The 20,595-nt window shown below is 54.7% G+C and overlaps 1 protein-coding gene across 2 annotated transcripts in view; it reads right to left on the reverse strand.

Annotated features, from left to right (window-relative positions):
* EMP2 (epithelial membrane protein 2) overlaps positions 1 to 20,595 on the reverse strand; it is a 76,257-nt gene that overhangs the window by 11,522 nt on the left and 44,140 nt on the right. Inside the window, exon 1 of one of the 2 annotated variants that reach the window (XM_032392239.1) lies at positions 18,964 to 19,075. The exons of the other annotated variant lie outside the window; for it this stretch is intronic. The gene's annotated coding sequence lies outside the window, so the exon portion shown is untranslated. Of the gene's footprint in view, positions 1 to 18,963; positions 19,076 to 20,595 lie in introns of those variants that run through there. 2 annotated transcript variants of the gene reach the window in all.

Below are 20,595 nucleotides of genomic sequence, written 5' to 3' on the forward strand. Positions count from 1 at the left end.
AAGAGAAGAGAAGAGAAGAGAAGAGAAGAGAAGAGAAGAGAAGAGAAGAGAAGAGAGAAAGGGAAAGGGAAAGGGAAAGGGAAGGGAAGGGAAGGGAAGGGAAGGGAAGGGAAGGGAAGGAAGAAAAAACTTTAGGTAGGTCACAGTGTAGCTAGAATTTAACAATGTTGTTTAGATTTTATTACATTTATTTTTAAGGTTCTTTCTTTTTATAAGAAGTAATGCTATTTATAGACAAGTTTGAAGCTTTAAAAGTGAGTCATTTAAGAAAAATATTATGTAAATAAAAGGACTGGTGGCCTTCATTGTTAACAAAAATCCTGAGTGGTTCTCAAATGCCTAATGTCTGGGAGGCACTGCTTTAACACCTGGAAGTGAGTTCAGCTGGAGTTCCAGACATTAGGAAGGAGCTCCTGCAGAGAAGAGAGTAAGTTTTTACAAGAGGTCTTGAGTCCAGTGTATGAGAAAGATCGAGGGGCATACAGATTGGTTTGAACTGGTAGATGTCCAGGAAAATTAGGGCAGGTAAATGCCAACTACCTAGTGCTGCCCCATGATGATGCCTGGATCTCCTGTAAAAACAAAATGGGGGTAAAAAGAACTTGTGCGCCTAGGACATTGCTCGTGACCTCACCAGAGGCTTTGGAGAAAATTATTCATAAGTATAAGAGATCCCCTGAACCTTTAAGAGGGACCCTTTGCTCCTGCATCTTTACACCAATTGTCCCTTTAACCACTATCCCGGAGGCCACTCTCCTACTTCCTTTCCTTCAGAGACCCACTCTTCAGGTTTGCTGTGCGTCCTTCCGAAATACCTGCTAGGTGGGAACACTTATTCCGCACTCTTCAGGTTTCCGTGTGGAGGGAACTGCACCAGAGCGACACTTCTGGCCTCATGCCGTGCCCCTCACTCACTCCTTCGCTCCTGATTGGAAGGGGCATCCAGCGTCCCCTTTCAGGATTGGTGGAGCTCAGACGTTAAGGGCGGCTGCGCAGTGCGGTGCTCTTCCCCACACCTCCTCCCTAGGCGGGGGAGCAGGAGAGTGTGCTCGCTGGGAACCCTGTTAACATTTCCTGCGGGGGGTGGGGGGCGGTTTCCCCTGGGCTGGTGGGCGCAGGGTGTGGAGCGGAGAGCCCATTCTCCAGCCTAGCTTCTCTCCCCACCAATACCCCTCCAGGATCATTCTCTTTCAGCCATTCCACCTCACTGCTGGAATGGCTGCCGGGTTGGTGTTGGGTTGTGTGGCTCATGCCACAGTCTACTCACCGGTTCCCCACTGACGGCCATCGAGGTCCTTTCCGAACATTCTGCTACTTCAAACTACGCCGCCCGTGGCCATCCTTACATTTCTTTCTTTCTTTTTAAACATTTTATTTTTAACTATTCTCTACTCCCAAGATGGGGCTTGAACTCCTGAACCTGAGATGAGGATCCCACGCTCCACCGACTGAGCCAGCCAGGCGCCCCCCAACACACACTTATTAATCTGCACACTTGCATCAGTGTATCTGAAGGGCAGATTCCTAGAAGTGGGGGTGCTGGGTCGAAGGATATGCACTTGTAGTTGATTTTGCTTTTACTTTTTTTTTTTTTTTTACTCAGTTTAGCCTACCGACACTTGGTGCTATGCCATCCTCCATCTTCAAAGGTCACCTACTGGACCAACTGGTGTGCATGGCCTGGGGGGAGGGGGGGTGGAGAAGCCTCCATGTCACTTTTTTGACTTATTGCCACCCATAGTTCCCCAGGAAGTGTAATCCTGGGCTCTACACACCAGCCTCTGCCATCTCCTGGGTCCTTCCCAGCAGAGCGCCCCTTCCCACGACACACACCCATCTTTCACCCCTGAACCCTCTGCGCACTCTCTCCGGAGACACTGAAGAACACACAGCCCCCTGGGCTGGGAGCTGCATGAACACTGACCCACCAAACCCAAGGTGGCACCGAATTTAACCTTGCCATTCACAGAGATTTATTTCCCCTCCCCAAAATGTCATACTGAATGCCTATCCCTCTTGCTTCCCCTTGTCCTTGTGGGCTTCAGGGCCCGGTCTCAGTTCCCTGGCGCAGAGTTCCCTGGAGGACTCCCTTTTTGACACCCTTGGCTGGCTCTCCCTCGCACTATCTAGGTCTCAATTCCAACACCCCCTCCTCAGAGAGGCGCCCAGATCACCTGCTATGAAGCACCCACGCCCCCCTCCCCATATGGTCTATCCTGTCCCCCGGGCTTATTTCCTTCTGAGGACCTCACGGTCTCAAAATACCTCATTTGTTTCCATGCTTATTATCTATCTCCCCCTCTGTTCACTGCCGTGCCCAGTGCACAGAAAGCTATTTGCTATTGTTCATAGTTTTAAAAATGTGTAACTGTGACAGCTCTTGAGAAACTCAAAGCCCTGATCGTCCAGAGGCGAGAACTGAGACCACAGCAAAGCAGGAGCATGGTCAAGACGGTAGCGTGTCCTGGCCCCCACTCCAATGGCCCTTTCGACCTCACCGGGAGACCCCTCAGAGGACGGGAGACAGTCTCCCAATGTCAGCAAGCATTTCCCAACGGCCTCTGCCACATGCCCCACAACCCACACCAGGCAGCGCCAGCCCCCGTGCGGTTCCTCGGGCGATTTCTTCAGGGGCCGAGCCAGCCCAGGTTCTGAAAGGCCACCTGGATTTGGGCGTTGACCTGTCTGAAGGTGGGAGGCTGCACTCGGTGAGCTTTTCAAGCTCCTGTCTAGAAATCCAAGTCTTAAGACTTGCAGGACTTCTTTTCTAAAAGTACGTTTTGATCTACATAATACATGTGATGACAAAGAAAATAAAAACCCCCAAAGATAAAAGAACCAAAGGCATGTGATGAAAAACCAAACCTCCCACCCCCCCCACCCCGGTCTGGGCAGTCACTTTTAACCCCTTCAGCTGTGCTTTTCCCCAGAATTCCCTATTTCCAGCCAACATTCCTACACTTCTCGATTCCTCTGCTGTAAACATTGACTTCTTTGCCACCATCGCCCCCCCGCTCCCCCTCGCCCACTCCCTCCATCCCCGCACAGTCTCGCCATCCTCAACGTGGATCACCACCCTTAACATCATATGACCACATAACTGTTGTCAACTGCGGAGCAAAACAGGATGCTGTGATTGCTTTTTCTCTTCTTTGAAGAACACTTCTTGTCCTTGGCATTGCTAGCGGGGGCTCCATCTGCTGTCCACACATCTTTAGTTCTCTCCAGAATTTTATCATTCCGAGCCCTCAGTCAGGCCCCCTCTGCTCCCGGCCACTGCTGTTGCATTCTTCAGGGAGGAGTAGCGAAGTTCCCTGACTGGGAGCAGGGCACGGCAATGCTGGCATGACCCCAAGACACGGAGGAGGTAAAGCAGGTCCCGGCGGGGCGGCGGGGGGGGTGCTCCGAGGGCTCACCCACATGACTCTCCATGATTAAAGGTGGAGCTGCAGTTTACACGGCACGTCTTGTTTTGGACCTTCACGTCAACCCTGTGAAGCTGGCCGGACAAGGTATCATTATGCCCACTTTACAGATGAAAAGACAGGCTCACCAAGGCGTCAGGTGATTTGTCAAAGTTGGCAGAGATGGATTCCAACCCCCGCTTTTGCAACTCGGGCTCCGGGACATTTTCTGCTACCCTCCTTCCTGCTCACATGTTTAGGGCCTAATGAAAATCACACGGTGGCCCAGTTCGCATCAGGCGAGGGGACACGGGCAGGGTCTGCACCCTTTACCTTTGGTGGGCCTTCCCCCCAAGCTCTGCAGCAGATGGGAGGGATCTGGGGAGGCAGCATCTCTCTACACTGGCCCATGAGCTAAGGCTGGGATATGACCAGGCATATTAGAGGAGGCCTGATGGAGAACTGCACGTAGGTCTTCATTTGTCCTAAAAATAGCGTTTCCTGCATTTTTGATCCTGTTAGCTCACTGGCCCCAATGCTGAAGCCAGCATTGTCTTTATTGATCTACTTGGGAGATGGGTCTGGATTTTGGAGACAGCTTTTCCTTGATCACTTGATCAACGCAGCCCCTTTCCACCCGGAAACTCAGGTGGGTCTTGCAGACTCTCCAACTTGATTTAGGTGCAATGGAGGAACCACGGGAAAGTATCTTGAGATTGAAGGCCTACATGCTCTCCATTCTATAAAATACCCACAAAAATAATCACATAAAATAATAGGGAACCCAGGGCATTAGAACTTAAGATTCAAAAGAATTTTTTTTTTCCCCAGGAAAAAGAATCAGTAACTGGCAGAGGAGGAACAGTGAATGGGTTTCTGAGAGCAAGCCCCCTCTGGGCGTCAGACCTGGAGTCAGTGGGGGTGAGGCACTGGGAGGTGTCGGTGGGACTCTGGAAATTCTGCGCACAGAATGGAATATCTGCAGCTCAGGGAGTTTTAAGTTCTGACGGTGGATGGGAGGAGGGACAGCACTCCCCGAAATGTCCAGCCAGACCTCAGGTGACAAACAAGACACACCAAACATTGGCATCTCCTCGCTGGCTCTTAGGTAGAGGTGCCGTCCTGCTTTACTTTGGCCCGATGTTTGCCTTGTGTGTGTGTGTGTGTGTGCATGCACACACTGCACGTCTAGTTCTGGGTGGGGAGAAACTCCTGCTGGTGACTCACCGGCCCTCCCTCCCCCAGGAGCGACACTTGGTTTGCTGCTGATGGTGGGACATCCCCATGAGGTCTCGCAGGTGAGAAAGAGGTTACGGGGCCTGCCCCAAGCAGAGTAAGGGTCCCCCCTCTCCTTCCCTCCGTAAAAACACATCTCCCTGCTGCAGCCCCCCCCCACTGTGGCTCAAAAGAAGGGGATCTGGCACTTGCTCGATGACGTGCTAGGGAACAAGAGAGCGAGCCGGCCAGCTTCCCGCGGGCAGAGCACACGCTGTTAAGACGGCCACGTGGCCCACCCACTTCTATTCCCACCCTCGGGAGTTCTTCCTACAATTTAAACCACGGCCCATTCTCAGCCCGAGTTGGAGCCCGTTCCCGGAACTGGAAGCAGGAGGACAATCCTGAGCTGTGGAAGTTTTCAAAACAGACCTGAGATGTCTGGCGTCTGGAGGTCCGGGGTCATTCCCTCGACCCAGAAGCACTCCACCCACAGCTCCGGCTCGAAAGGCCAGATTTGAACCCTGGGGGAAGGCCACGCTGCCGGAGGGACTCCGAGGCCCACTCCCGAGCTGAAGGTGCTCCCCCCGGGGCTGGCTGGCGGGAAGCCCAGCCCCTCCCACCACCCACAGAGCTCGGAGGGGCAGTGGCTTTGGCCTCCGTTTTCAGGAAGGCAGAGGTCAGCTCGGCCTCCTGCCCTGGCATCTGGAGACCAGACATGCTGGAACATCCAGGCGTCCAAGATGCCCTCGGGCTGGCGGAAGCCCCTGTGCCCTGGGCGGCCCAGCTCTGCGTTCACTGTGGCTGGGGCTTCTGGGCATAGCGCCAACACTTGGCTCGCCACAGAAAGGGCAACAGGAGGGACAATGGGATCTAGCAGCGTTCCGGGGCAGAGGCCCAGGATGATCCTGCCTGTGCAGCCCCGAGTCTTTCAGTCTATTGGAATAATCATGACCACAATGCACCAATGATAGCAGCCAACATTCAGTGCCTCCTAAGCTCTTACTCATTCCTCGCAAAAACACTATGATGTAGGTGCTATAATTAGCCTCATCGAATAGGTGAAGAAAAGGCTCAGAGAGGTTAAGCAACTTCCCCAAGGTCACACAGCTAGTGAAGGCTGGATCTGGGATTTGAACCCAAGCAATCTGCCCACCCAAAATCTGAATTTCTTTTCCCTCCTGGGGTCCTATGCATTTAAGATCTGATCAGATGGGTCCGAGTTCCTGGGGCCACAGGTGGCTCTGGATGCTGGCCAGCACTACATACCATTACTCTAGGACCCACAAAGTGAGACACAGGTCACCCACGAGTCCCCCAGGCTGAAAGCGCCTGTCTTCACTGCACGCAGGGTAAACACGTGTCATTGACGTGACAGCCCCCCGTCAGAAGGATGGGCAAGGGCTATGATCCCCTTTGCAGGCTAAAAGTCAAACTTAGAGGATTTGCCCAGATCATCAAATTAGCAGGTGGCAGAAGCAGGCTCAAACTCCAGCCTTCTGCTCACTGTTTTAAAATGGAACTATTATTCACGCAACGAGCATGTATTGGGAGCCCACCACGTACCTGGTGGTGATACACAGATGAGTCAGGCAGGCCCGCGTCCCCTGGGAGCGGCCGGGTCTGTGAAGAACACGGGTGGCTACATAAGCAAACATGACATGAGGGCATGCATGCTGTGAGAACACAGAGGGAGGTGTGAGCAGCCCCGCGGGGGCATCAGAGGCTTCAGGGAGGAAGTGACATCTGAGCTGGGTCTCGAAGGGGAGGGCGGGAGAACAGGCGGTTTGGCAGGAGAGCCAGGGGACGGGGCGTGCTCGGAGCACCGCAGTGCAAGTGTGAGTAGGGTGTGTGCTGGGCAGGGCCCGGGGCTGGGCCAGACGCTTCAAGGGCCTCACTCGGAAGCTTGCACGTTGTCCCAGAGCCCGAGGGGAGGGGTAGGAGGCTTTTAAGGAGGAACATACTGAAACCTGCCTCTGGAAGAAACACATTCCACAGTCAGAAGATGGGTTAGAAGGGAGGCAAAGAGGGGGCACCCGGGTGGCTCAGTCACTGAGTGTCTGCCTTCAGCTCAGGTCATGATCCAGGGTCCTGGGATCGAGCCCCGCATCGGGTTCCTTGCTCAGCAGGAAGCCTGCTTCCCCCTCTCCCACTCCCCCGCTTGTATGCTTTCTCTCTGACAAATAAATAAATAAAATCTTTAAAAAAAGAAGGAAGAGGCAAAGGGGTAGATCCCTGGTGAGAAACAAGGGTCTGGACCGAGGCAGCAACAGGCTGGTGAGCAGATAAGCGAGTGGGAGCTCTCCAGAAGTAGAATCACCAAGCCTGGCCCCAGGCTGGGGGATCGGGAGCCCCCAGCTTGAGCAGAGTGGACACTGCTTCCCCTGATGTGTGTGGGTCGCTGCTGGAGGAGCACGTTTTCGGGGTGAGGGCAACGGCCCCCTGGGAGAGCCACATCTCTCCACAATAACAATGTAACAATGTGGAAATGTGTCCAGGCAGTGGGAATACGGGCAGGAGAGAATAGGAGTGGCCAGCAGACCCCCGGGTCACGGGTGGCACACGGAGCCCCTGGTGGATATGCAATCCCACCAGGAAGAAGACTGGGGGGTGGGCACAGGATGGGGAGAAAACCCAGAGCGGACAGCGGGACGCAGAAGCAGAAGCTGAGAGGAGAGACCAGAGAAGGCGACGTCGGGCAAACTTGCTGATGACGATCTCAGTGACGTGAACTAAAGCCTTTCTTTACTCTTCTCCCATAGCACCTGTCCTGGCCTGATGCTCTGCTGTCGTTTACCTGCGTGTCCTCGCTTCCCCTGCGACAGGGCCCTCGTATGGCATGCAGATGGTACTCCCAGCAGTCAGAACAGTGCCCAGTTCGTAAACGGTGCCCAATAAATATGTGTCGAAGGGCCAGCTGAATGAGCCAGATTTCAAGGAGCTAGAGAGCTTAGAAACGCAGCTAGATGTTTCTTTCAAGTTTGGTAATGGAAGGAGGAAGAAATACTTATCAAGGACCTAGAGCCTCTTCCCCAAGATAAAACCCTGGGCCTAGATGGTTTCACGGGTGAATTCTGCCAAACATTCAAGGTAGAATAATACCAAATCCATACAACAAACACCTCCATAAAATCGAAGAGTAGGGACCCTCCCCCTGACCCCGCGCCCACACCCACACACATGCTCTCATTCTATGAGGCCAGCATTACCCTGGTTCCAAAAGCAGGCAAGACATCACAAGAAAAGAAAAATGCAGACCAACGTCCCTCATGTTCACAAGCACAGAAGGTTTTAACAAAATTTTAGCAAATCGAACCCTCAAGAAGAGAATGTAGGGGTGTCTGGGGCGGGCGCAGTCGGTTGAGTGTCTGACTCTGGTTTTGGCTCGAATGGTGATCTCGGGGTCGTGGGATGGAGCCCCGCGTCATGTTCCACACTCAGCGCAGAGTCTGCTTGAGATTCTCTCTCCCTCTCCCTCTGCCCCTCCCACTCAAGCTCTCTTAAATCTACTTCCCCACCCACTGAACCCTGGCTGCCCTCGTGATTTCTTCTATCTCGGTGCCAATGCTGAGCCAGGGCCTCAAGAGGCCTCACGCACTTCCTCTCTCTCTCTCCCTGCTCAGCTACCCCAAGAACAAGGCTGGCCTGGCTTGCTAGAGGGTAGGAGACTGCACGGAGCCCAGGTGAGCCTTTCCAGCAAAGACCATGCTGGACCAGCCAGCCCCCAGCTGACTCACCAGCTGACCCCAGACCCGTGAGAGAGCCCAGCTGAGCCTAGTCTGCATTGCCCACCCGCAGAATCATGAACTAAACAAGTGTTCTCTGTTTTAAGCCATTATGTTCCAGAATGGTTTGTTACACGGCAAGAGCTAACTGGTACAGGGGAAATGGTGCTTTAACAGATTCCGTTCTCAAGGACAGAGAGCAGGCCTTACTCATCTTCATAGGCCCAGAGCCCAAGGCTCCTCAGCAAATTTTTGTTGAATGTCTGCTAGTTTGGGCAGCTTTTGCAGAAGAGCTAATAACTGCCATTCTGCCAATGACCAGGCCTGACCCCTCAATTGAAGATCTCACGGCTGGCTGCTGTCATCCAAGGAGCTCCTTGTAATTACACCACCCAGAAACCCAGACCCCAGCCCAGAGAGGCTTGCTGGTGTCCTTGCAGGCATACATGTCAGCGTGGGGGTGAGGTGGATTTGGATTCAGTGGCTAGGGGTGAAGCAGGTGTCAGACGCAGGGTGTTACCCATCCTCACAGCCCATAGGCTGGGAACATGTTCTCCTTCACAAAACACTTTGTATCAGTGCCTTTCAAGTAATCCCCGGCCCGTCAACGGCATTCACTAACACAGCCTTGTCGTCTTTCCTAAGTGACAGGAGATGTCCTTTCTACAAGTGCATTCTGCTGGCAAGTTAGGGACCAGGAATCACTTCCTACAACTTCGCCAGGCCGGACGAGCCTTAAACCATTAGAGGCTACTTCAGGCACCAACCCCGCCCGCTAGGCTTACGTCCGTCCCAAATCCATCACTCCTATTCCCGCCTTCAGAATCTCAGGGGTATCCACATACCACCCTTGCTCCTACTGGGTTCCTCACTTTTTAAGCTCACATCTTTATAAAAGGAGACCCGGGATCAGGACTCACATGGAAAGTCAGCATCACCTGCCATTAATCGAGGGTGCTGGGAAAAAGAAATACAATGAAAACAAAACAACGTGATTAGATGCCCAGCTAGAAACAGCGGCCACTGAGAGCTCATGACCAAGGCCAACTCCGTCTCTCCTTGCTGCAACAGGATGTCACATGTGTTTGGGAAGTATTAAAGATGCTGCCACAGAACTGAGACTTTCTCCCTGTAAGGTTGGAAGGGAACTCAAAAGGGAATGACTTTAAAGGGTTTCTATTTTATGTCATGCTGGGTATCTATCTTACCTAACATAGCTGTGATCATCAGTTGTATGAGTCAACTTGGTTGAGCCACCGTATTTCTGTGAGGGTGTACTTTAGAAGCGATTAACATTTAAATTAGTGGGCTTTGAGAAAAGCGGATTACCCTCCCTCGTGTGAGTGGGCCTCGTCCCATCAGGTGAAGGCGTGAAGAGAACAGAAAGGCTGACCTTCTCCAAGCAAGAAGGAATTCAGCCCGTGGATGGCCTTCAGACTCGAACTGCAGCATCAGCTCTTCCCCGGGTCTCTGGCCCACCAGCCCGCCCTGCAGACTTTGCACTCACCAGCCTCCATAACTAGGTAAACCAATTCCTTAAAATAAATCTCTCTCTCTACATACACACCTCCTGAACTGGTTCTGCTTCTTGGAAAACCCTGACCAACACAGCATCTCTCCACCAGGGTTCCCCACCCATACAGAGTCACTAACCTGAGAGCTGGCAGGTCACGCCCCTTAACTGGGGGGTCGGGAGGTGGGGGTGGGGGAAGGACAGGAAGAAATTCCCTCCGTGAAACACTCAAGATCAGGGCAGACGCTGAGCCAGCTGGGGAGCCATTGCCATGAACTTGGAATCGCAGGGTACCATTTCCCTGCCAGGATGCCTGGTGAAGTTGGGGGGGAGGATGGGCTGTGAAGGAAAGGCTATCCCCCAAATCCCTTGCCCTTTGGACTGGGGCACCTCTGATGATGTGGCGTCTGCAGCTATGACCCTGTCGAGCCATGGAAGTGGGAAAGTGACCCCACACAATGAGAATCGCGAGCTCATGCTGTCTCAGCCGAAAGGCGCTGTGTGATCATGCAGAGCCACCCCTGCCCGAAGCCTCCGCCTGCATTATTTTCCCAGCACCCGGTTTCCATCTGTATGTGCCCCGGGACCGGGGACCTCACCGCTTCCTGACCCCGCATCTAATTATCGGGCCCTACATTTCAGAACAAGGGTTTCTAAGACTCCATTTGCCTGTCACCTTCTCGAGTACCACCGTGGGATTCTACTGCGTATCAGTCTTTAAATAAACCCGTTCTCTAACAGAAATACGCGTATTTTTAAAAGAAATCTTTTGGCTCCCTGGAAGCGGAAAATCAGCATCATTGGCCACAAATAGAGACTGATTGTGAAAATAAACACCCCCTCCCCCCAAAAAGTCCACAAGTCCTGGCTCAGTGCTGTTGTCTGTCAAAGGGCTGAGCCGGAGACCCACTCTGTCTGGCTGAAGAAGGCAAACTAAGTCGGAAAGGCATGAAACGTCAGCACCAGCTAACATTTGCCCGCGGTGGAATCAGAACCATTGAAAGAGAACTGAAAAGGGGACCAGTTTCTCAAAAAGTGGCTTAATGCCATTTAATGTTGTGTCCGGAGCCACCCAAAGTCACTCCAGCATCGTGCAGAAAACAGCACCTTTCATTGATTGCAGTTTTCCCTCAGGCAGCCCCCACCCAGGGGGCTGCAGAGCATGTGGCCCCCCCTTCCTTCCACACATGCCCCCCACCGCCCACTCCGCTGGACCAGCCAGTCCCAGAACCTTCGATGGGTCCTCACTTAGACCCAGAGGCCCCAGCCCCCAGGAACCTGCTCGAGAATCGATAGGAGCCTCACCAGCAGAAGCTTCCAAGGAGCGAGCGAGCTGGTGGGGACATGACAAGGGGCAGCCACTTGGCACAAGAGTCTGGCCGCTCTTCAAGCAACTACGGTTACCGTAGGACCCAGCAATTCCACTCCTAGGGATTTACCCAAGAGAAAGGAAAACACATGTCCAGATATGTACGGGAATGTTGACGGCAGCATTATTCGCAACGGCCAAGAGATGGAAACAGCCCATGTATCCCCCAACTCATGAATGGATAAACAAAATGCGGTCTGTCCATTCAGGAGAATATTATTAGGCCATGAAAAGGAAAGAAGCCCTGACTCCTGCTATCACGTGGATGAGCCTTGAATATATTACGTGAGGGTAAAAAATCCAGACACGAAAGGCCACATAGCGTATGATCCCACTTATAGACAAGGTCCAGAATAGGCAGATCTGTAGAGATCGAATGCACATTAGTGGCTGAGTTCACTGGGGGCTGGGATTCCAACATCTCCACCCTCTGACCCCACAAAGACTCCTAAGAGCCGTCTGCGGCCCCTGACGCGGGAGTGAGGGTGAAGACTAGAAGATTCTCCAGTAAGAGGGCCTCCAGGCGCTCAGTGTCCTCCTCCCAGCTGGGAAATCCCACCCGGCCTCCTGCTTTCGAGGTCGGCCTCCAGGCTTAGAGGACAGGCAGGCCCCTGAGGGCAGGGAAATGCATCCTCCAAGGCTCCTCAGCTCCTGCCTGGAACCTGCCATGAAAGCACCAGGGCCCCACATGGGAGAGGCTGGGCCAGGGCTCAGGCCAGGCTCCGGGACACGGCTGGGTGGGTGCCCTGGGGTGAGGTCCAGCAGCCCAGGGGCTGGGAGCATGACTTTCCAGGTGTCTCCAGAGGAGTGAGGGGGTTCTCGAAATTCTCTGGAGCAGGGGAAGCCGCATCATTAGCAGCCGATGCCTGTGGCATCTGGGGGATGGGTGTGCATACCATGGAGTAAAGGGGCTCCGGGTGCAAGGCACCACTGCCTCATTCCTGCCCTGTGCGTGCACCACCTGTTCTCCACGTGGCCCCTGTCTGTACGACAACTAGCTTAAATTGGTTAGTCTTTAAATGGGAATTACTCCATAAAATGGAAATCAGTAACCCTTGCCAAGGGATTGACACTTTAGTAATCCACTTTAAAATAAACGTGAGCACACCCCAGTTTGTAACGTCCGCCTGTATGCTATAGAAACCATCTCCAGAGGCCCGCGGGCGTGCAGACCACACTCTGGGCGTGGCAGTGATGAAGCCGCTTTCGGGCTCTGGCCTAGAAGAATGTGACCCCGCGTCCCACTGATATAAATGGATGCTGACCGTGACCCCCGGGCCTGACCCGGCTCCAGACAGAGTCAGCTGCAGGAGGGGAAGGGGGCAGCTGCCCGTCCCCAGTTATCTCGCACACTCTCCCAAATCTCTCCCCTCCGTTCTCACCCCCTGCAACCTGAAGCTGGCTCCTCGCCCACCCGCCGGGGGCCTCCTTCTGGGACTCCTCCCCCGGGGCCAGCTGAAAAGCAGAGCCCAGGACGCCAGGTGCCTCCCTCTCTCATGGGCCCGGGATTCACCGGGTACCTACTGCGCACTTAGCTCCACGCCGGACGCAGGAGGTGCCCTGGTGAACTCAACAGGTGGGGATCCCTGCATCCACCTGCCCTTGCCTCCCTCAAGCAGGGGCCTGTCCTCCATGAGACAGGCTGGGGGGGTGGGAAGCTCATGCCCGGGACCCTCGGGGCCAAGACAGCTGACTTTGGAGGAATAATGCTCGCCTCCCAGACACCCACCAGAATATCTCTAACAAAGGAAGTTTCCTGGCTCAGAGGGCAGGGATGATTTCAAGAAGAGGACGCAGAAGTCTGTTTTTACAATGAGGGACGTGACGGGGATACATCAAATGCAGTAGGGTCTCTGGGGTCCATGAGGCTTGGATTCAAACCCAAACACAGCCACTGGGTGGTTTTAAGCAAAAATTCTAAGGCTCTGCTCTTCCATCTATAAACGGGAATAATAATAGTCCCTACCTCATAGGGTGGTTGTTCATTTTAAACGAGATAAAGGATATAAAGCCCGCAACCCAGGAAACTGCTCTGTGCCCTACAAATGCTATAATAATAGCAATGCTAATTATTATTCTTGCTCCTGACAACACTGGCAGAATCGAAGTCATTTTCTACTACCCTCAAATTCCAACCTAAAACACAGTTCCACACCTGGGTCCTTGTGTGTCTCTGAATGCTCTTCAAAGCTCCAGGCTCCCATCCCCCACGGAGTCCTGGACACCTGGCTGGGGTTCTCATCATGGTCCTGCCGAGGCCACTGTATCACTGTTGCCCCCTCTGCCGTTCACAGCACCCGGACAGGAAACCCATCACACCCACGAGGCATCCACAGTGGGATGCTCCAAGGGGGTGCTCCGTGGGGGCTGGAGGGCACCTCCCAAGCTAAGTCCCCATTACTCCGGCCCCGGGTGACCGCCCAGCCCCCACCCCGCCCCTCTGTCCACAGAGCCTCCAGCAGGCCACCCAGCTCCTAAAGCTCCCTGCCCCCAAACCTGCAGAACCCGAGCAGCTTGCCGAATTCAGGAACACCATTTGCCTATTCTTGAACTTCGGGTATGGAGGTAGTTCATGAATCTGTTCTCTTCCTCCGTTCCCGGCTGCACACCCACAACCATCACTGCTTGGGCAAGTCCTAGGGACTCTTCCCAGCCCATCTCCGGTCCTAGGGGCTTCAGGAAAGCCTCGCCGGCCGCACGACCATGGGCTTCCCTGAAACCACATCTCTCGACCGCGGTCCTGGCGCTGGTGCGCGCGTGTCCTGGACTCATCATCCCCTCACCAGACAGCAGCCTCCTTTGAGGAGAGGGAGATCCCCCTCTGCCTGTAGCAGCTCACTGCACAGAGCTGCTAAATAACACCCACCAAGAGGAAAGCAGGCTAGCTAGCCTCTCCCTCAGCCTTCCCTGGGTTCAAGCAAGCCACTTCTGTCTACATCTATATACCAACTCCTCCAATCCACAGAATGACGTCCAAGGTCATCCCAGCAGCACACTGACCCTCACTAAAGATGGTGAGACTCCCCGGGAAGCTGAGTGGCTACTCGGTCTTAAGATGAACACAGGGGCTCTTTGCAGAAGAGGAGCTTGGGTGGGGAGCTCACAGATGCTCCGGATCCCTCATGTTGTCAAAAGTGTGAACTGTGTCCATCCCATAAGTTCCGGTTATGCCAACTCCCAAATGTCAGTCACTCCAGGCCTAAGATTTTTGTTCCGGGTCACCTGTGCTTACTCACAAAATCCCTCAATTCTTTAAAAAAGTGCTTTAAAGTTGGGGCGCCTGGGTGGCTCAGTCGGTTGGGCGTCCGACTCTTGATCTCAGCCCAGGTCTTGATCTCAGGGTTGTGAGTTCTAGCCCCTTGCTGGGCTCCAAGCTGGGCGTGAAGCGTACTTAAAAAAAAAAAAAAAAAAAAAAAAAACTTTTAAAGTTGAAAGCATACACTTTAGTTTCACTCTACCCAATAGTATCCGTGAAATTATGGGTATGGGTGCAGTTTATGTTTTTTTGAAATACCAACTGAGAAAAAGACATTAATTACTCTTTCCTGTTTTATGTTCAGCTGCAGAAACTTTTAAAATTATCTTGCGTGCTACCAATGACAACCCAATGTGGGACGCATTCATGAAAACAAGATTGATGAGATGACTTTGGGTCGTATTTATTCACTGCAAATTTTTTTAATTAATTTTTTTTTATTATTAAGGAAAGGCCGGTTGCCAGATAAGCTGGTGATCAGAAGTGTCAGAACAAGAAATCTTCAAAGTGCCTTCTCTATGGGGAAGCAGTCTGCACTGAAGGACTTAATTTGTCCATCCCTCCATTCTGGGCCATAGCTAGTTAATTCACACTTATATTTCTCAAGATCATCGTGATGCTGAACGTCACCCTGCGGGACCCTTCCTCCAGCTCTAGACGTAGGAATGCTAGGTAGCTTCTAGAAGCTGAGGTCATCCAACCTGTCCACAGAGGGCAGGAGTGCGGGCAATCTCTTCACCCTCAGTTCCCTTTTAGATCAACAGAAGCCCTGCTTCCCAAGGACGGTGAGGGCTGAAGGAATTCAATTATTCTGGTTAATGGCTACTCAGGCAGTGGAGATACCCACGTGAACAAAACCAACAGTGTCTTCAGATGGGAAGGAGGGAGGGGCTCATTTAGCCGATTCTCCTCCAGCCCCCCTCTTCCCTACATCCTGCCCCAGGATGGGCCAACGTCCCCAGAGTCCGACAGCTGTGCCTAACAGTGACCCAGTGCCAAGTGGGAGTGACCCATGCCTAAGCACGGCTTCCTGCCCACCTTGCTCCCATCAGTACGTAAGCGTGGAAACCCAGCATCCTAGATGGATGACATGCCCTAAGGGGACCCTGACCCTGGGGACCTGGCCTGGAACCCCAATGACCACTCCTAAGCCACTGGGCTCCTGGGCAGTGAGTCCCTAGATCCAGATCTAGTCCTGGTTCTGCTGCCAACCTGCTGGGTGATGTTGGGTGAGTTAAACCCCGCCCCCCCTGCCGCGTGTCCCTCATTGTCACACTGGGACTTTCTAAGGTTCTCATGCCCTTGAAATTCCCCGATCTTGGGCCACGGCTGCCCTGAATGCAGAGAGCTCTCACCCCCAGGCCTCACCCCAGGCCTTCACCCAAGGTCTGGCTGCCTGGAAGAGCCCAAGTGACTGGAACAGAGCTTCGCTGGTTCTTCTGCGTCAGAGACACCCCCCCAGCCCCCACCCTGGGTATCGGGTTACTAGCCCAGCACTCTCTCGCTGGGTGGCAGCTCTGTCTCCGATATTTTTAGACACCCCCTTGGCCTGTCCCTAACGAAAGCCAGATGCATCTGAAGAGGAGTCCACTCTCTGCCCTCTTTAGGTAACTCCTGCACAAAGCCAGACTCCATCCCTCCTGGGGCAAGCAGGGGAGCCTCCTCTTCCTGCCACGCCCACCCCAACCCCTATTCCTTCCCTGGACAAGCTGAAGCCAACCTCCAAGACTCGGGCCTCCATGGCCTGTGCAGAGGCCCCACCTGTCCACGGAGCCGGGCAGCAGCTACAAATTGCAACACACACACACACACACACACACACACACACACACACTATCTGCCCAAGGACGGTGGCTGGACTCTTCCTCCCAAACAAACACGCCAACCAGCCAGCAATCCAATGCCATCCCATCTGGCCTGGAAAGGCATTTATATATTTTTGTCTCAACAGCCTTCCCTCCCTGGTTGTGTCCGGCTGAGCCTACTATGACAAAGGGCTGGCCTCTGCTGGGCTCCCCATCCACCCCGAAGGCGGCAGAGAGGGACAAGAGAGTCCCCCGGGGATGAGAAATTGGCCAGTGGAGTCAACTGATGAATCACCTGTTGCCGTAAAATGGAGAGTCTGTACGCACACGCACGCGGTTTTAGCTCCTGCCTGGAATATTACATGAGAGGCAGAGAAAGGAAACCTAGGTGAAACTTTCGCTTCCACTCCAGAAGAAAGGGCCTTATAAAATACCCGTGTGTGCGGGGCGGGGTGACCGAGCGGACATGCCCGGTATGTACAGTTACACACTGGGGAGCCCTGCTTGCCTCTCCTGAGCTGTGCCATGCACCCGGGGCCACGCCAGCCAGACACGGTGCCACCTCTCCCCTGGGTGGGGCGGTCCAGTGGCCGCCCCAAAGCCTGGCCACCAGGCTGGCCACCTCCATGCCTTCCACCACAAACACCTGTCCCCAGGTCTTAGGTGAATCTCAGTTTCCCCACTTTGGGGACAGAGGAGGCTCCAGGCTATGTGGCCTGCTCTCGGACTCTCACTCCCACTCCCCAATTCCTGGCAGGGGTGGAGGCGGCAGATCCCAAGTCCCTCAGTGGGAAAACAGGTTCAGCACCTTCCTGCCACCCCCATGCCCCTCCCTCGGCTGTGGGCTTGGCATCTGCCAAGGCCCCCGTGGGCATCTGGGCCCTGGTTTCTCCAGGAGGGTCTCTCCCGAATTCCAGGAAACCCACCAGGGCATTTCCAGGTGGATATGGGAAGCCTTGCGGGGGGGCAGGGGGGGGGGAGGCTGATGGGGATTCAAAGTCTGGCTCTTGGCACTTACTGGCTCAGTGAGCTTGAGAAACTGAATGTCTCTGGCCTGCCTCTCCCCACCTGCCACCTGGGAGCGGGGATGGAAGCAGCTGTGTGAGGCTTCCAGAAGGGGAGAGAGTGGGCGCAATGCACACTGTCAGGCGCCCTGCAAATGTTCCATGAGCTTTGGTTCTCATCCTGGTCCCTTCCAGACTCCTGGGGAAACCCGAACTCCTGTCCCCTCCTCAGCCTCCTTACACTTTCTTATAGTGAGGCCACATTCTGGGGACAGGTGACCTGCAGCAGTCAGCAGCCTCTGAGATTCCTTACTAATTCAGATGGAAGCAGAGAAGGGGCTGGAGCCTTTTTTTTTTTTAATTGTGGTAAAATATACATAACCTACTATCCATCATTTAACCACCTATAATTGTAGATTTCACATACATTAAATACATCCAAAATGTCATGTAACCATCATCACTATCTATACCCCAAATGTTTTCGCCCTCCCCAACAAAAACTCCAGACCCAGTAAGCAGTAACTGCCCACCCCCTGCCCCAGTCCCTGGTAACCTGTACTTTCTGCTTCTGTCCCTATGAATTTGCCCCTCCTAGGTAGCATTGGCAGGATCATACAGGATTTGGGCTGCAGGTTTCTCAAGCCCCTCACCCTTCCTCACCCCATCACTTTTCAGGCTGGTCTCTCCACCTGGTACACAGCCAAGGTAAAAGATCACCCCCTGACCCCACCCCACCCCACATGCACATCTTTGGAGCCTGGGAGGAGGCAGTGCGCCTTTTCCCAAACCTGAAACTGGGCTGTCTGCCTTGTTCCAAAATAAGGTTTTGGGTTCTGTGGCCTGGACGGAGGGCTTTGCCCTGCAGGGTGTCCCTCCTATCCAGGTACCCTCGACTGGCCCCTGGTCATAATGTCCCCCTGTCAGCCCCAAGTTAGGGCCTCCTTTGAGTGTGTTTAGGACCCTGGATTTGGAGAGTGTATAGTCCCTCTATACACGAGCTCTGGCCTCCCCTTTCTCTGGAATCCACGGGTGGGGTCCTCAAAGCCCCCCACCCCAACCAGAGTGGGGAGCGAGAAGCCTCATCCCAGCGGCGCCTCCAGGCTCCCCCACCGCTCCAGACCTAAGGAAGTTGCTCCTCGTCGCTGGGGGGCGCAACGGAGCCGCCGCCGGGGCCGAGGAGGGGACCCAACGACCCCGGCCTGGGCGCAGCCCGTCCCGCCCGCTCGGTGAGGCGGGGCACGGTGCGCCGAGGCGCCCGAGACCTTCCTGCGACACGGGACGGCCCTGGACTCCGACAGCCCCGGGAGCGCAGTTGGCCAGGGCGAGGGGAGCCGCCCTGACTCCTCCCCAAACTTTTCCCGCCCGCCTCGGCGCAAAAGGCGCAGGAAGCAGTCCGGGGGTGGGGAGGTGGAATTCGGGGTCCGGGGTGAACTCGGCGCAGTGGGGTGGGGGGGGAGTCCGCGCCCTGGTCGTCTGGCTGAGGACCAGTGGGATTTCGGTACGGATGGGCCTCGGCCCCTCCCTGCTCGCCCCACCCAAGGCGGGGACCCCCCTCGGTCCCGTGGGTGCGGGGGCTCGCGGCCCGCTCCCCGGGCGCATGCTGCCCGCAGCCCCGCGACGTGGTCCCGCGCCCCGCGCGCGCCTCCCGGGGAGGGCGAGCCCCACTCACCGGGCGCTGGCGGCTGGACGGACGGACGGGCTGGGGCGCGAGGCGAGGCCGCCGGGCTGTTTTGAAGCTCTGGGCTGGGACTGCGCGCCCTCCCTCCTCCCTCGCGGTGGCGCGGAGCCTCCTCCCCGCGTCCCCTCCTTCCCGGATCCCGCCTCCCGGGCCGTGATGTCAGGGGCCGGGAAAGCGGAGTGGGAGGGACAGCGGCAGGCGGGAGGGGGACGCTGGCGGGAAAGGCCACAGCCCCGGGAGCGCCCCCGGCTCCCCGGCCGCCTCCCCGCGCTCCCCCGGCCAAGTTTGGGGCGGAGTCTGTCCCTGGGTCGGGGGAAAAGGGAGAAAAGCGCCGCTCCTTCGAGCCAGGAGTCTCTCCCCCGCGCTCTCCCTGACAGGTTTCCACTCCCTCCCCTCCCCTGTCCCTCGGCTCCCCCTTTCTCCTCTTCCCCTCCTTCCCGTAAGGGTTAAGAACGAGGGTTCTGGAATCCGACTCCCTGCTTTAGAAACCCTTCTCTGGCGCTGTTCTTCAACTTCTTGCTCCTGTCCTTCCCGTTTCCCGCCTCAGTTTCCCCACCTGGAAACTGAGAGGACTCGTGTGCTCTGGAGGTTCTTGGGGGGATGGGGGAGGAGGCCAGAGGGACCCAAGCCTCATCTGTGGAGTGGGGGGAGCAGTTAGTATGTGGAAAAATTGAAGAAATTCCAAAACAGGGCCACGGCGGGGGAAAGTATAGTTTAAGCCTGTAATTTAACAGGTTAATGCTATTGGCATACACCCCAAAATACAAGGCAGGAGACTGTGCTACGGAAGAGAGAATTAGAAACACTTTTAGGAAATACTAATTTATTGTGCACTAGCTGGTGGGGCCAGAATGCCATGTTTAAATTGTCTGATGCAGGACACCTGGGCAGCTCAGTCAGTTAAGCATCTGCCTTCCGCTCAGGTGATGATCCCAGGGTCCTGGGATCAATCCCCACAAAAGGCTCCTTGCTCAGTGGGGAGCCTGCTTCTCCCTCTGCCTTCGGCTCCCCCTGCTTGTGCGCTCTCTCTCTCTCTCTGACAAATAAGTAAAATCTTTAAAAATAAATAAATAAAAAATAAATTGTCCCATGCCTTTTTTCAGTCCTGCTGGGGAGCTCTGCAAGGGGAAAGCCTCCCTGGGTGGAAAGTAGAGATCCTTATGATATTTGGGACCCCCTCTAAAGGGCCACCCCCCCCAAGATCCTGAGGTTCCCCAGCTGCTCCAGTGGCTGATCTGTTATCTCTCTTTGAATTCTGGAATTTAATGGCTGCTCAAGACCACCATCCCCCAAGCAGGGGATTTTCTGTCGGGCTGGAGCAGGGGCAGGAAGATGTTCATTTGAACTGAGACTCTGCCTTTAAAAGGGAAGGAGGGTGGGGTCTGGCTGCTGCAGAAGAGAGCCAGGTGGGTCCCCCCCCCCACCAGCAGCAGGGACAGTGGCACCTGCTGTCCCACAGCCAGTGGGAGGACAGAGGGCACTCAGAAGGCTCTCCCAGAATGGACAGCCTGGGGCAGGGGCTGGAACAGGTGGGTTTCTGCCCTTTGTGGAGTGTCTACTGTGTCCCATCACTTTGCAAACATCACCTTCGATATAACACAACAGCCCTGCAAAAGAAGTTGC

This window comes from Phoca vitulina, unplaced genomic scaffold (assembly GCF_004348235.1).
Source record: "Phoca vitulina isolate PV1807 unplaced genomic scaffold, GSC_HSeal_1.0 scaffold66, whole genome shotgun sequence".
In the NCBI taxonomy this organism is placed as follows: Eukaryota; Metazoa; Chordata; class Mammalia; order Carnivora; family Phocidae; genus Phoca; species Phoca vitulina.